The sequence below is a fragment of the Malus sylvestris genome, chromosome 9, assembly GCF_916048215.2.
Source record: "Malus sylvestris chromosome 9, drMalSylv7.2, whole genome shotgun sequence".
Classification (NCBI taxonomy): Eukaryota; Viridiplantae; Streptophyta; class Magnoliopsida; order Rosales; family Rosaceae; genus Malus; species Malus sylvestris.
This window is the reverse complement of record NC_062268.1, coordinates 16,360,826-16,376,583: the sequence shown is the minus strand read 5'-3', so window position 1 is coordinate 16,376,583 and position 15,758 is coordinate 16,360,826. Positions and strand designations below refer to the sequence as shown.

Here is a 15,758-nt window from a genome sequence, read left to right as displayed (position 1 = left end):
CTAGTTAACTTTTTAAAACCACGTAGATTATAAGACGTTATTTTAGTCTGATTTAATTTATAGTGAAAGATACTCAAACTCGAGTCGGACGAGCATGTTATCGTGATCAACTGAACTATAACCAGCATATGCATTTTAATATTTTATGTTAATTATCCTAGTTTTGGAACTGTTCAAGATGCTGATTTCAAACTTTGTTGCAGGGTTATTTTCAGTTATTTAATGTATAACATTAACATACAACCAATTCATGTATGACATCATCAAGGATGTGTGTGTGTACATATTTTATTGATATCAAATTTCAAGAAAAATCAAAGTGATGTTTTATATGATTTAACATAGATTGCCAACAACTATCATTAAATCATGGTGGTAATTAATTATGAAATTATTTTTAAAATTTTTGAAATTCAGATTTGATTCATCATATATGGTGTGGAGAGTTGTATTGTATGAGAAAGTAGCTGCCAAGTTTGACCGAGTTTCAACACACATGTAACAAACCGGCAAAGTTGAATAAAAGTTTTGGATTTGGGAGATTGTTATAATAATGCGTGCCTTCAAAGTCTTGACTTTGCAAATTGCAATGATGAATTGCTAAAAAAACTTTTGAGATAGTTTTTTTTTTTTTTTTTTGAAACAAGTACGATATTCATTAAAACATAACAGATTTCGTATAAACTGAGGATAATATGCTAAATGGGTCTCGATAAAAACCTTGTCAAGGCTTTCAACCCAGTCTAAGGAAAAGAGTGTTATGCACAATAAAAGGACTATCCTCAAATGAACAATAAAAACAAGATTACATGCCTTCCTCAAATAAGAGGTCCTGAATCAAATCTAGGGGCTCCTCAAACCACAGCACCTCCTGAAAGCAATTGAGTCTCTGTCATGCCCCGATCATATGTCCAGGATCGACACGTGACGTCACCAAATACCTGTATCTTTAACATACCCCGCCTCCGGGAAATGGCAAAACACAACTTAAGAACCAACTGCGCAATAATTCTTCGTAGACTTTATGGCTGCATCTAACATCCTCGTTAGACTACCTATGTACCTTAAATAGGGATCAAGCCATTCGTAGTTCATTGTTTCACTACAATCGAATATCACATAAATCGTTATGTCCCAACAATATACCACAATGCATATCATGCAATATTTCAAAGAATAAACGACTAAGTACAATCATATTCTCTAGCCATATTTATCAACAAGTCTAATCATAACAATAACAATGATATCTAACATAACAATCTCACATGACGATTAACATTTCCACTTCATCCATCATATAAATCATCATGTTTCCCACATAAAATCAGAATTCATAGCGTGTAACATATTAAAGAATTAACAATGCATAATATTATTCTCTAGAAACATTGATCAACTAAAATAATCATAATAACAACACTCATATCCAGCGTCATTCCACAATCCCATCAATTAATCAATTCATGAATCAAAGATGCACGATCTTAGCATTTAATTACGTCAATCAAACAATGCAATAACATATCATTTCACAAATTTAACCAAGGAACTCTATATAATTCCCATTCACTTGAATCTAGGATTCTAAGATAACCTTATGGAAATTAGTAAGAGTAAGGATTCCGGACCACTAAACAAAACCAAAATATCAAGCAGTTTTTCGTAATCTATCCAGACCTGTCACATGTAAAATCAATGCCTACATTATGGGAATGGTACATTGGGCAAATCAGGCACTCAGATAAGCTGCGAGGCTCGGGTGAGTGATAATAATACATGTGATATTCAATAAAAATAGACCATCAATCACAATCTATAAACATCGAGTATAGAATCATGTTTTGTGAAATCATAATTAAGTCGCTGAAAACTCCGAAGGAGTCACCCAAACATCCAACAGCTTTTCCCATTCAAACCACCAAGATTCTCAAAAACCATCGTTCATATGTGCATTAAAAGCTAGGGCTAGAGGGACGCAATTCGGCTGAAGCCTACATATGTAACCAAATAGGAAGTGGCCCCCTATCGCGGATTAACCAAGCAGAACCACCCTTGTAGTAACCAAGTAGGCAGTGACCTCTTATCGCGAATTAACCAAGCAGAGTTTCACTTACGAAACTGTTAGGCGGTGATCACCTATCCCAGATTAACCAAGCATGATCACTCCTAAGTATGTATGGCCATAAGAATCGCCTATCGCAGATTAACCAAGCACAATCCATAAATAACATGGTCCCCTATCGTGGATTAACCAAGCGAGGCCACTAGTGACCCCCTATTGCGGATTAACCAAGCAAGGTCATGGTCTCCTACTAGCCCTCAATTTAACAAACATTTCAATATGCAATTTAAATCATTTTTTCCACAAATATTACCAATCCATGAATCAATTCACATTTAATAAAAATAGATCGATGGCCAATTATAAAAGAAACACATTTTAACATAAACACATTTATAAAACCAAGTCATATTTTAATAGAAAAACATTTATAAAACCAAGTCACATTTTAACAGAAAACACATTTATAAAACCAAGTCATATCCACAAAGGGTATTAATATAAAGAATCGGGTAATCACCATATCACATATATTAAAGTCACTCACCCGGACAAGTTCGCAAAGCCTCACTGAGTCTTTAGTAATACTAATTTTTGTAATTCAAATGGTTCGAGACATGTTGACCAAAAGCCAACTCTCAGTCAACGGTGAGTTCCACACCTAGCAATTTAACCCCGAAGATCCGCCTATCGTATTTTTAATCCGTAACCTCTCAAAGTCCCCATTACACTTCTAGAACCACATACTAAAACTTCATCACGATCCGACGGCCGGATCTCCGCCAATTGATAGAATTAGATGACGGTTAGCAATTAATTTTACTAACTTAGAAATCTAATTCAGGAAGATCCGTACGATGAATTCCCGATCCGTTAGTTCCAATTATCCTCAAATATTATGTTCTACAATTCATTAAGGTTTAGTGACGATCCAACGGTCGGATTGTCGATTCATATTTTGATCAAGTAATGTATCGTAATGAAACTAACTTCAAACAATCAAATTACGTCATACAGACATCAATTATGGAATCAGGGAATCTAATTGAACTTAGGAAGACATCATCAGCCCACTGGCCATGCACCGCAGTGGGTGGCGGTTGGCCGCCCTGACTCGTCGGAAAATTCAACTATTTTTAAAAATTAACAAATTTTACAGGCAAGCATATCTCAGTGAGGGGAGCAATTTTCATACCTGTAACAAAGGCCAATTTGGCCGGAAAGTGTCCCAATTTCATCCAAACCTGCTGAAAACCCTAGAAATGGGTGTTCCCTTGAGGGAGTCTATTGATAGTGGTGATCAATGGTAATCATTATTAGAATCATTGTAAATGAGAAAACTCGTTGGAAAACCCTCGGCACTTTGTGGCTTCGACCTAGAAAAATGGAAAAGAAAAATGGAAATCTAACACTACATAGATGTAGGACTCATCGAGAGCTTTCCATGGACACTAAGATCACCCAAATCGGAAGTCGGATGAAGGAGATATGGCCGGGTCAAAAATGGTGGTTTGGAGTAAAAAATGACCCATTTTGGGTCTCTCCTTTCCCCTCCTTTCTCCCTCCTCCCAATGGTCACTCCTCCCCTCCTTTTCTCTCCCACAACCTCATCTTCTTCTCTCTCCCGCTGCCACCTGGCAGCATCCAGTCCCTTTTTTTTTTCTTTTGTAAAACCAAACGTCTCTAATTTCTTCGTTATAACTTCGGGTCACGAACGGTTTGCACCTACGCGTTTGTGAGATTGAGCTCTATCCAAAGTTATAAATTATGACCTTGAAATGCCTACGAGTTTTAAATAAATAATTTCCAAACTTCACTTTTCGTAACTAGTTTAATAAAAAATCTAAATTCAAACAAATTACCATAAATTCTCAAAAAAATAATATAAAACCTCAATAATACAAATACGTGAATTATAACAGTGAAATCCAGGAACGAGATTTCACAGTCCCATTCGAGCAAGTCGATGCGCAACTGAGTTACCTTCCCTCTGAACATGTCCACACTCCACAAAAGGTAGCTCCGTAAGAAAACTTCTCAAATCATTAATAACAGGTCCACAAACGGAAGCATCAACACCAATTCTTGCCATAGCGGCCACTACCAGAGATGAATCTCCTTCCAACTTTACCTGGACGTCCGGTGGATAGAGTCTCTTGACCAGCTCCACTGCCTGATGAGCTGCGAACAACTTCGTGTATTGAGCTGACGCCGCACCTTAAATAGAGCTAGCCACCGCCCCCAAAAAACTGCATGTATGATCTCTAAGCACAACACCATATCCCCCCTTGAGATTCACTTTTATTCCAAGCCCTATCAAAATTACATTTGATCCATCTCACCCCAAGTTTTCTCCATTTTTGAAACTCTCAAGCCACCCTCATATTCTGGGGTTTATGCCATTTATGATACTCATGCATCCAACCCTCAGTCCTTAAAACTATCTCATGTGGTGGCAGCCGATCGCCATTCCCCAATACCTCATTCCTATCCTTCCATAAGGCCTATACTAAAATAAACCAAAGCTCGAAACCAAACATGGGGAGGTGCTGCGCACACGTGACCATCCACTACACAAAAAACATACGCTCACAACCGATATCCAACCTTAGCCCCAAACTCCGAAACCAAACCGCTCTTGCTAGGCTACAATCTCTAAATGCGTGCTCCGTTGACTCTGGTTGCACCCCACAAACCACACACACCTCATCTTTCATCACTTTAAGGACATTGACAATTTACGGATCTCTCAAAATCAAATAAACTTCCATCAAACTCGGTTATAAAAATTAATTAAATTCTCTTAAAATTCAAATTCAGTACACCTCATAAGTTGCATAGTTTAATACCCCCTTTATGTTAGTCTCCCTAATTTATTAAAAAAATTGATGGGTCTATTTCCGCATGAGTGATGATAAAGAGACTAAATTTTTAGACAAATTTTATAAACTAAAAGACAATAAAGTTGATGATTGGATTATTACTTAGGTGTTGATAAACGTGCTCATTTCCTATTAGTGACACATCACTTAGTTTGTAAATTTTGTCTACAAATTTAATCTCCTTACCATTACTCTTTCAGCATAGTTTGCAAAACCTCTTTGCTATATATTTTGAGGGATCCCATAATTTGAACAAATAATAACTTTTCATTGGTGAAAACTAATGTTTTAGAATAGTTGGTAATTCTACTTAGTAGTACAGTGTAGAGATAGTCGTCTTCAGTTGAAAAAAGGTTAATCTTTGGCTATAATAAAGGGTAATGCTAAGGAGAAAGTGCCCCAGGGGCAGCCAAGCACACAGTAGCTGCACCAGCCCCACCTACAGGAGATTTTTAGTGTTTAAACGTCGACGAATCATCCAACTACCAAGGACAGGGAGCAGGCATAATTCTCACTACCCCGAACAATTCGATGCTCGAGCAGGTGATCACTTTAAGCTCCAAGGCATCAAACAACAAAGCAAAGTATGAAGCCCTATTAGCAGGTATCTGATTGGCGAAAGACCTAATAGTGAAGAAGCTCGCAATCTATTCCGATTCCCAACTGATCACCAACCAAACCTCAGGGGAGTACGCAACAAAGCACCCAAGGATGGCCCATACCTCGAGAAGGTACGAGAGCAACTAGCGACGTTCCAAGCGTACACACTCACTCAGGTTCCACGAGTAGAAAATGCCCACGCAGACGCACTAGCAGGCCTAGGCTCTGCCTTAAACCATCAGCTCAGACGCTCCATCCCAGTCGAATTCTTTGAAAATTTGAGAATAGATGAGGAACCAGTAGTCGAGGTGGCACAGATCAACACAAGTCTGAGTAGGCAAGATCCCATCATTGAGTACATAGTCAACGGAATGCTTCCCGCAGACAGACTGGAGTCCAGAATTTGGAGACAAAATTTTGAAAACTAAAACACATTAAACGTGCTTATTCCTATTGGTGACACATTATTTAGATTGTAAATTTAATCTTCAAATCTAGTAGTCTCCTTAACATTAATATAACAAGGAAAACTAATGAAAATGGCTTGAAAACTTTGAGTGAATAGTACTAGGATTAACTTTTTAGTGTAAAAATGTGGTTTTTCATTAAAGTGAACAGTACCTCGGGCTTTTTGTTAAAATTCCCTTAATGGAAAGCTAGTCATTGACAAGGTTGAAGTTGGTGTGATCATATTATATGAATTTATATTTATATTTAACCAATGGATTTGAGCTCAAATTTGGTTAGAGAGTAAAAGTCAACAATATCATAGAAAACTAGTTAAAAATCATCTTCGACCTCGGAACCAGCCCTTCAGATCACACCATGCCTGCAGAAACACAGCCCTATTCCAATTCGACCTTGGAACCAGCCTTATTTTGATCCTCATTCCAATCAGGTCTCGCCACCACCACCAAGCCTAACAAGAAAAACACAGAACCCAACCACTACCAAACCCCAACCACCCATTCAGATTGCACCAATCATGCAGATCTGCTCCCTCTCCCTGCGAAGATCGTTGTCGTCCTTCAAATCTTTATGCTCGCCCATCAAACGATGAAGTTTCAAAAGATGTCCCATGCACTCATATGAAAAAGAATCAGACTAAAAAAAATTAGGGAATAGGGGACGGAGAAAATGAGGGAGATGAGAGGTTAGACGGAAAAAAAAAAAAAGTCTGCTTCTTGAAAGAGAAACTGTAAAAAAATTATAAATTGTTATACCACATCCAACATCATACTCTTTTTAGTCATTTACCATAGTCACAACAGTTCTATATAAAAGTTTACCAAACAATCAAACACTGCTTTTTGTTAGAAGCATTTCTACGAAAAAAACAAAAAACAAAAAACAAAACAAACAAACAAACAAACAAAACAAACAAATACTCAACTACTTTATTTTATAGTTATTATTCATTTGATGTGACTGATATTGATGCCCTGAATCTATTTTTATATTCATTTGATGTGATTCCACTGTTTGAGCTTAGTTTCGTAATTATCCGCCACTTGGCCTTGTGGTAGGCAAAGATCCGACCATTAGATCATCATGTAATTCAAGTATATTGTTATATGAGTAATGTGATGCTCTTAGGAATTTATGGATCAAATATCCGACTTTTAAATCTTCCAGATTAGATTATGTACCTTTGACCTAGAGAAGTCCTGAATCATTCTTAAATGCTAAAGTAAGCATACAAGAGACCTGATAGAGCTTAGTGTGCCTACCCTAATTAGTGTGTCATTATGGGGATGTGCACCTCGCTTTGTGTGCAAGTAGCACCTTACTGGGATTTACGTGTCTATTAGACTTGTAAGTGTGGTAGTATGAGAAAATGAGTCAGGGATCATATTAAGATTATCCTGTAGAATTTGTACGTCCGTGTGACTAGATATTGGTTGTCATGTGGAACCAATATCGTATGTGCATACTATGTAAATCTTGTTGGCTTGATGTCTGACGTAATGATCTATGAGGTATGATGTGTGTTCATGAGATTGCACCATGTAGCAGTACGGTACATAGATAGTCATGCCTGCTTAATTCGTATTTGGGGACCATACTATCATATGTATGCCTATGGTCCTGCTTGATTAATCCGCAATTGGGGGACCATACTAATAACTATATGCATATGGTCTTACATGGTTGATCCGCATTAGGGGACTATACACATTCTAAGGGTGACTCTACTTGGTTAATAAGCATTCTAAGGGTCATTACCCACTTGATTTTAATGTTCTCAGGAGTGATCCTGCTTGGTTAATCCTTATTATATGACCACACTATTAGATGCATGCCCATGGCCTTACTTGGTTAATCTGCATTAAGGGACGATACACATGATATGGGTGGTCCCGTTAAGTTGGTCCAAAACTCTATATCTAATGGATTCCATTGAGCCAGTCTAGAATCCTACTTTCTCTATGGTTCATTCGAGTTGGTCCAAAATCTTGTATCCAATGAGTTGGTCTAGAATCCTGCTTGTTAGATGGTTCGTTAAGTTGTGTGGAATCTAATGAATCGTGCTCATCGAGTTCCATTGAGGGGTTATAGAGCTCTATGTTTTTCTTGCTAGATAATGCCATTAGTGTGAAGTCATTGCAAATACAAGTTTTTTTAGCTTAATAAAAAGGTGAGCTACGATTGGCTGGATCCCGTCGTAGGGTACGTAAGCAGTGTAACTCAGGTGCAGCCATAAAATAAGATGAAAGGATAAAATGATGTTGAATTAATGGTTTGTTGTCGGTACTTCACTTCATGAGACTATTGGCTTTATTTATAGGTGTTTTGTGCATCTATTTTATTGAAGTACTAATATAGCTTGATTTTTATCTAGTTGTCCTGATACGTGCTGACATCACGTGTCAATCCTGGACATATCTTGAGATCAGAACGTGACACGTAGACCTCCTTTCTTTAAAGGAGCACAACATTTCTTCCAAGAAATAGGGAAATAGGCCCGATAATTTGTACTCAATGTCCAAATAAAATTGCGAACTTGTAATAATATGGTCTTACACTACTAGAAATTTGGCTATAAGCCACCCTTTTTATTGGTGGCTATTGTCAAGTGTTGCCACTCACATTGGTGGCAAACCTCTATGGCCACCAAGCACCCACTAATTAGAGAGTGTGGCCTATGTAAAGGACTTTATTGTAACAATGGCTACCAATATTGCATTGGTGGGTATGTGACCAATGCCACCCTAATTCACATTGGTGGCAAATTTGCAAAATAATATTAAAAAAAAAAAAAGATGCCTTAGGGGGCACCCAGATTTGAATATAATATCTCCTTTTTTTTTTTTGGTGAGGAAACAAATTGTAATATCATTGATATTAAGAATATACTACAAATCCGCATAACTGCTCTTTAATACAATTTTGAACAAATGTTGGGACTCAAACTTTGAAAAGTGTTTGAACACTCTGTTTCCAACGAGCGAAATCATGTCAATAACTTGAATCTGATCATTTGCTGCACCCAAAGTCAAATCCACAAATTTCATAAGAATAATGTTAACTCAAGTTCAACCGTTAAAGCAATTAGAGTTGAGGACATGCATCACCGAGATATGATCAAATAAATACCTGGGAAATGTAGTTTTTCAAGAGGTTTGCAGTCATAATATCAGCCATGAAGACTCCACGTTGCTGCTACTGTTGGTTGGAAGGCGCAAGTGACTTTGCCGACAAAAATTTCTCACAAACCTGTGGAGTTACAAAATAAAAAAAAAAAATAGAGCACTATCCACAGGTAGCTAATAACGAACTAACTAAATTAATATATGCTCAAAGTGCACAACTATTAGTTCGGAATAGTTCAATTTTCTGCAAGGAAAGGAAAGCAAGGTGAATAACAAAGAGAAACTAAGATTTGGAGTTAGCTTTATGAAGAGATTGCATATAACATAAAAATGAAATAAGATGAACCAAAACACAATAATTAAAAATGGATTTCATGACAATACTAACAGAGTAATTAGAGAGTAGTAGCAAGCAAGGATGATAGATGCCATTACCAGAGCTTGGCGCCAAAACAGGGGACTCTATTCTTATTGTTGCCATGATCTCAATCAACTTTCTCTAACCTAGAAACATAATAAAAACAGCAAATCAACTTTCCTTAACCTTGAAGCATAATATTTCAAGCATAAGACAAACACTAAAATCCCCAGAAAGTAATAAATAGCTTTCCAGTTTCTAGTCTCTGAACATAGAGTGCAACAAGAGCTCTCAGACATTACAAAGTAATCACACATATTAAATAGTATTCAATGTAGATGCATACACATCACACATGTAAGCAGCCCAGTTTATAGACAAACAACAAATAACTATCACACTCACAATTACAAATATCAAATTGACCTCAATAATATACGATAACTATTACGAGGAACACGTTTGATTTAATTTCCAAAGTTCCACTTTAAAGCCCAAAACATATCATTTTTTTTTAACTTTTTTTTTCATTTATGTGTATAAACAACCAACCAAATTATTTTACCATAAATCATCAAGAGAAACATAAGCAGCCGGGAAAAATAATTCCAACCTGCAAGTTCATACCAAACAAAAAAAATTCTTGAAAAAATAGACCAAATAATTAAAATACCTACACATGTATAAATTCATCAGGTGAATAATTTCAACAATTACCCAGAATAAAAAAATTAAAACAAAAAAAAAAGAATTTTACCCAAACAGAGAGTGGATTCATGGATGTGGAAGTGAAGGACGCTTGTGAGGGTCGGCCCAGGTTGGAAACAACTTTAATTCACCTTCCCCGATCCCATAAATCTCTGTTCCTCTGTCTTCTTACCCCCAACCCTAAATCTCTTTTCCAGCCATTCTCTTCCGTTTTTCTCTCACCCTCAAAACCCCCAAACCCAATCCAATCCTTTGTTAGAACCCATAGCATAATCTAATTACAGCCTCCAAACCGATTTTCTTTCGAAGTCTATTACAAAAATTGCATACTTGGATAAGCATGCTACAAAATTCTCAAACTCAAAACATAATCTAATTAAAATTTCACCCAAGAAAACTCCCCACTTTTCTCATTAAATCAAAACTGCCAAACCAATTCAATGGTTGATCACAACCCATAACACAATCTAATTAAAAAAATTAACGCAAACATCTATTCAATTTTTAACACTTAAAATTGAACAAAACAAAATCGATAGATTTGGTTAAATAAAAAATAACCTGGAGAAGGGGCTGAAAGGGAAGCTTTGATGAGGGTTGAAGGCCATGACTTACCCAGATTGACTTGAATCTGCAGCCGAGGGTCTTCATTGCTGCGACCCTGTCCATCAACTTGCTGCAGTTGCTTTTCGTCTTCTCCTCCCTCTCTCCATCCTCTCCACAAGCCGCATGCCTTCCCTTCACCGAATCCCTCTATCTCTCCTCTCTGTAACCCGCATGGCTTCTCCTCACAAAATCCCACACTGAGCCGTCGATCCCATCGAAAGGGTTAGGGAGGAGGCGAGGAGTTGAGCTCAGGGAGGGGAGAGAGAGAGAGAGAGAGAGAGAGAGAGAGAGAGAACGGCTGAGTTGAAAATTAGGGTTCTCTAACTTTGTATTTATTTGGGGGTGAGAGAGTACTGTAGAATAGGATTATTAAATGGAAAAAAAAAAATTTGAATGGTGTCATAAATGTTAAAGCCACCAATGAATGATGTTAGAAAGGTTAAAGCCACCAAATTTTGACAATGGTAACAGTTTAATTTACAAAGCCACCGATATAGTGGCATGCCACTGTAAAGCCACCAAAAAATAGTAAGAGTGGGTGTTTTACATTTATGGCCACCAATTGGAAAGGGTGTGAAAAAAATGGTGGCCTATGAGCCAAATTCTAGTAGTGTTAGGCCAAGCATAAATAGAAAATTTGTGAGATAACATGCTAACAACTATAGAATTAATAAGAGTCACCTTCCCAACCATAGAGAGAGAATAGCGACGCCAATCAGATACTTAGTCACGAATCTTATGTTCTTTTAGGTCATCCAACAAAAATTGAAACCCCAAGATAAACAAAGTCCAACCCAGGATGCTCAAACAAGAGTAAATTAGAGATCGATAAGGAACATCACTTACCCAAATAAACATGAGACTTTGCTTTATGCACCAATTGTCCAGAATGTAAGCCATACTTGCCAAAGAAAGTTGTAAGCTTGTAAGTTGCACAAAACTGGCCTTGTTCCTTTATAGAATTGATATCATTCGGCTTAGAATTGATATCACCAGAGATGTATCTTAGCTGGTTGAGGGAAAGAAATAGCTTTGATCTTTCCAGTTTCAAATAAATATAGTAGACCTCCGTTGAGAACCTCCTCCGGAAGACAAAAATGAAGATGAGATAATGGATCATCTTGACAAACACCACGACCACAAAGGAAGAAGCCAGCCGTGCAACTAGATTTGGTCACGCCAATATCGGCTCCACAACATGGAATAATAGCTGAATTGGTTCCCTTGACAATCGACTGTATTATGCCTCGGTTGGGATTTGAACTTTTATGCAAGCAGGATAATTTTTTTATTTTTTTATTTTTTTATCATTTGGTCTATTCTGGTTGAAATGCTTGTAAACTCCATTGAAGATATACATACAGACGAAGAAGGAAGAGAATATAGGACAAATAAAATTTTATATTGATTGCTTGTAATGAATAGAATGTTACATAGCTAAACTATCATTACATTATCTCTAAACTATCATTACATTATCTATCAGCCTTTACAATTAAGTCAAATAACCTTTAACAGAGCACTAAAACAACTCATGATTAATTGCAATCAGTTAGTAGATTACCTTAATTAGTGGTGATTTGTTCAATTCTATTATAGATTAGTTTAGTTCTAATCTATTAAATTTCTCAATTTCATTTATTACTGATGTAACATGTAAATACCTTATCGAATATCTTCAATTCCACCCTCAATTAGATTCAAAGCCCTTCTCCAATTGTATTCCAATTAATTTTCTCCAATATCTTATCGAATTCGTTCAATTCCACAACTCATTCAATTCATTGCACCCCTTCAAACTTTGTACATGACCACCTTTACTCCACCATCACTTGGTATGTAGCGAGTACTTGTGGCGCTCATGTCCTTTGTGAGTTTCTTTTCCTTCCTCCATTATATATAAACATAACATGCATTTTTCATGTTATATGTAAAGCATCAACGAGAGTAATTAGTTGGGTTCATGACTTATTCATTGTTATATGAAATGCTTATTCTACAATAAGTGTGCTTGAATTTTATTCATACTTGTTGGGGCTTTTATGAAAAATGATAACTTTGGATCATCTGGTTTCATGGTTTGAGGAACCCCCTAATTTAATTTCTTACCTCTTGTTGGAGGATGGTCTTCATAGTTAACATTTGGTTGTTTGGGAATTTATTCCTTTATTATTTTATTGGTGCAGGACACTCTTTTTCCCTTCATTCGGGTTATTTCCCGAGAAGGTTTTTATCGAGGGCCTCTGTTAGCACCATTTCCCTGTTTGTACGTTGTTCCAATTATTAATGAATATCGTACTCATCCCCCCCCCCAAAAAAAACCCAACCAATTAGAATGGTCACTGAAATTGAAATCGATCAGTATCTGAAAATGAGTGTCGCAAATCAATGATTCCTTCCTTTACAATTATGTTGACTAGATCTCACAAGTCTAATTAAATATTATCATGTCAATTAAAAAATAATAATAAAAATTTACTTTTGTTTTTGTGTAAGTGAAATCTTGAAAAATAAAAAAGGAAAGAAAAAGAAGTAGAATATGAGGGGTTTGGGTGTGGTCGTTCAGGCATGGTTATGCTCTGGTGGGAGGGGAAGAAGATGAACAGATCATCATCATCTTCTTTCTTGCTTTCTTTTTTTAAAATATATTTTAAGTTTTTAATTATATGCTACTTATAATACTACAGTCTAGTGGTATTGTCTACTCGGCTCGGAAGGCCTTACGAAAAGGTTACCGTGGATTGTTTAGTTCATGGGCTTCCTAATCTAGGTCAGTCAAGTCATGCTCCAAGACAAGTAACTGAATCTTGGCCCAATAAGGAGTCTCGGCAACATATGGATATTGATAACCTGGAAGTGAATCCGGCTTGATAAAGGACTGGGTTCAAAGTCATAGTGAAAATAGGACTGGTCGAGATAGTGTTTGATTAGAAGAAGAAATCCTAATCTGAGTAGGGTTTTAATTCAATCTAGAAAGTACCTGATGCTATAAATAGATGAGGCTGTGCATCGTTCAAGACCCTCTTCAATTCAACACACAACTGCCCTGTGCAAATTTTCTCAACAACCTTGAGACTTTTTCCTTTTCTTTTTTCGCTGACACACCTTCATTTTGGATAAACAACACTGTGAAGGCAACCGGTGATATCTTCAGTCGGCATAGATAGCACTGTCACCGTAGAACCAGCCGGTCTCACAGCATCTTCAGTCGGCATAGATAACACTATGTCGAGGGTGACTGGTTATCTATCCAAGTCTCGGTCGAAAAAAGATTCCCGAATCCTTATTGGTCGAGGTCATCTCGTTAGCCTTCTCGACGAAGTGAGGTGTTATAGTTTATTAGGCTCGGCACATTGCACGCCGAGTTAGTTTATGATTGGATACACTCAAGTGGGATTTAGAGTTCAGCATTCCGATGACCGAACCACGTTTATTGTTAAGACATATATCCGCTTTGAGTATTTGTGCCCTTATACTTTGGTGTCCATTCGGCATGAGTTTACTCTGACGAATACCATCACTGTGACCGAATCAGACGACGACGATTTGTGAACTTTATAAGAATAGTAGCCTTGCCTTCAGGTTCGAGAACCCAAGAGGCCGAGCTGTGTTCCTTCCTCGGTCGCAATCGCAAGACGCAGAAGTCGGCCGCGCACTCAACACAACATCAGCATATTTTTACTCCTCGGCCGAGCTTGACCGATGAGTTGGCACGCCCTGCATTCAACCGAAGGACTTTGTTAGCTCGTAGATTACTCAGCCTGTGCGCCACGTAGGCTAAGAGTTAGAAGATTTGAAGAAGATCGACTTGACGCTTACAACCTTCTAGTGGCACAAAAGAAAATTACCGAGCGAGCGTAGAGTCTTGATTGAGCGCTGGTCGATGATTGCCCCGCATTTATCTCATTCCCTAGAAAGCTTGGAGATGAAAGAGAAAGTCAGGGGATTTTCTTTTAATCTTTTGAACAAGAGAAAGTTTGGAAAATTTGAAAACGTAAAGAATGAATAATAAAAGGTCGGGTATTTATAGACTCGTGGAATGGAAGACCAAACGGGGAGAGTGATCAGGAAGATCGCTAATAATTATGGAGTGATGGAAAATATTAACAGACCCAGGAGAAAGAACCAAAAAACTCACAGATTAAGAGGTCATGATGATATCGTGACGGCGTCCTTTTATGAAGAAATGACGTCTTGGTGTCTGCACGATCTCGAGGGTACTAAAAGATTCGCAAATTGAGATTGCATGATGGCATGCGGCGACAAGTATAATGATTTGAGCATGTTTAGACATCCGCACATCTTGAGAAATTCAAAAATCTCACAGATCAAGGGGTAATGATGAAATGACACTTCAGGTTATGCTGAGAAGAGGACACTTGGCGAGATATCTGACAAGAGCAAGATCGTGCAATTGTGCTTCATTATGATGATCACGTCGGCTATATTACCCTACAAGGTTTTAATGAAGAGGGACGGCTGACTCGGATCTTAGTCCAGAAAGCCATCGAGGTAGGTGCCGAGACTGTCCACCAGGATTCGACGAGACTTGGTTTGGCCAATTTACTCCCCACCACTGATTATTGACATAAAAAACGAGAGGCGTCGGGCCGCAATTTCATCCACGATGGAGCGCCTGCTGGCCCATTGGTATGCTATTTCCAAGCACCCGCATTCGGGCATCAACTTAATCAAATTTTTGGCCGAAGAGGATAACGGCCTGGTACTATCGTTGGATAAAGTTCAGGCCGCACCGGCCGAGCTCAACGACAGCTGACCCCAAGTTAAGGATCATCTAGAGGAAATAAATGTTGGAACGGCCGATAATATTCGGCCGCTATTTATTAATGCGTTATTACCCCATGCCGTGAAAGTTGAACTCCATCAATTGCTTCACGAGTTTAAAGATTGTTTTGCTTTGAGTTATCATGAGATGCCGGGTCTCG

General features: G+C 37.8%; 1 long non-coding RNA gene across 1 annotated transcript; it reads right to left on the bottom strand.

The window, feature by feature from the left end:
* Positions 1-8,831: 8,831 nt before the first annotated feature.
* LOC126581918 (uncharacterized) lies at positions 8,832-11,170 on the bottom strand. Its single transcript, XR_007609195.1, has 4 exons — positions 10,822-11,170; positions 9,576-9,644; positions 9,145-9,264; positions 8,832-9,031 (listed from the first exon to the last, which is right to left on the bottom strand). It is a non-coding gene; the product is annotated as an uncharacterized LOC126581918 (long non-coding RNA).
* Positions 11,171-15,758: the final 4,588 nt, after the last annotated feature.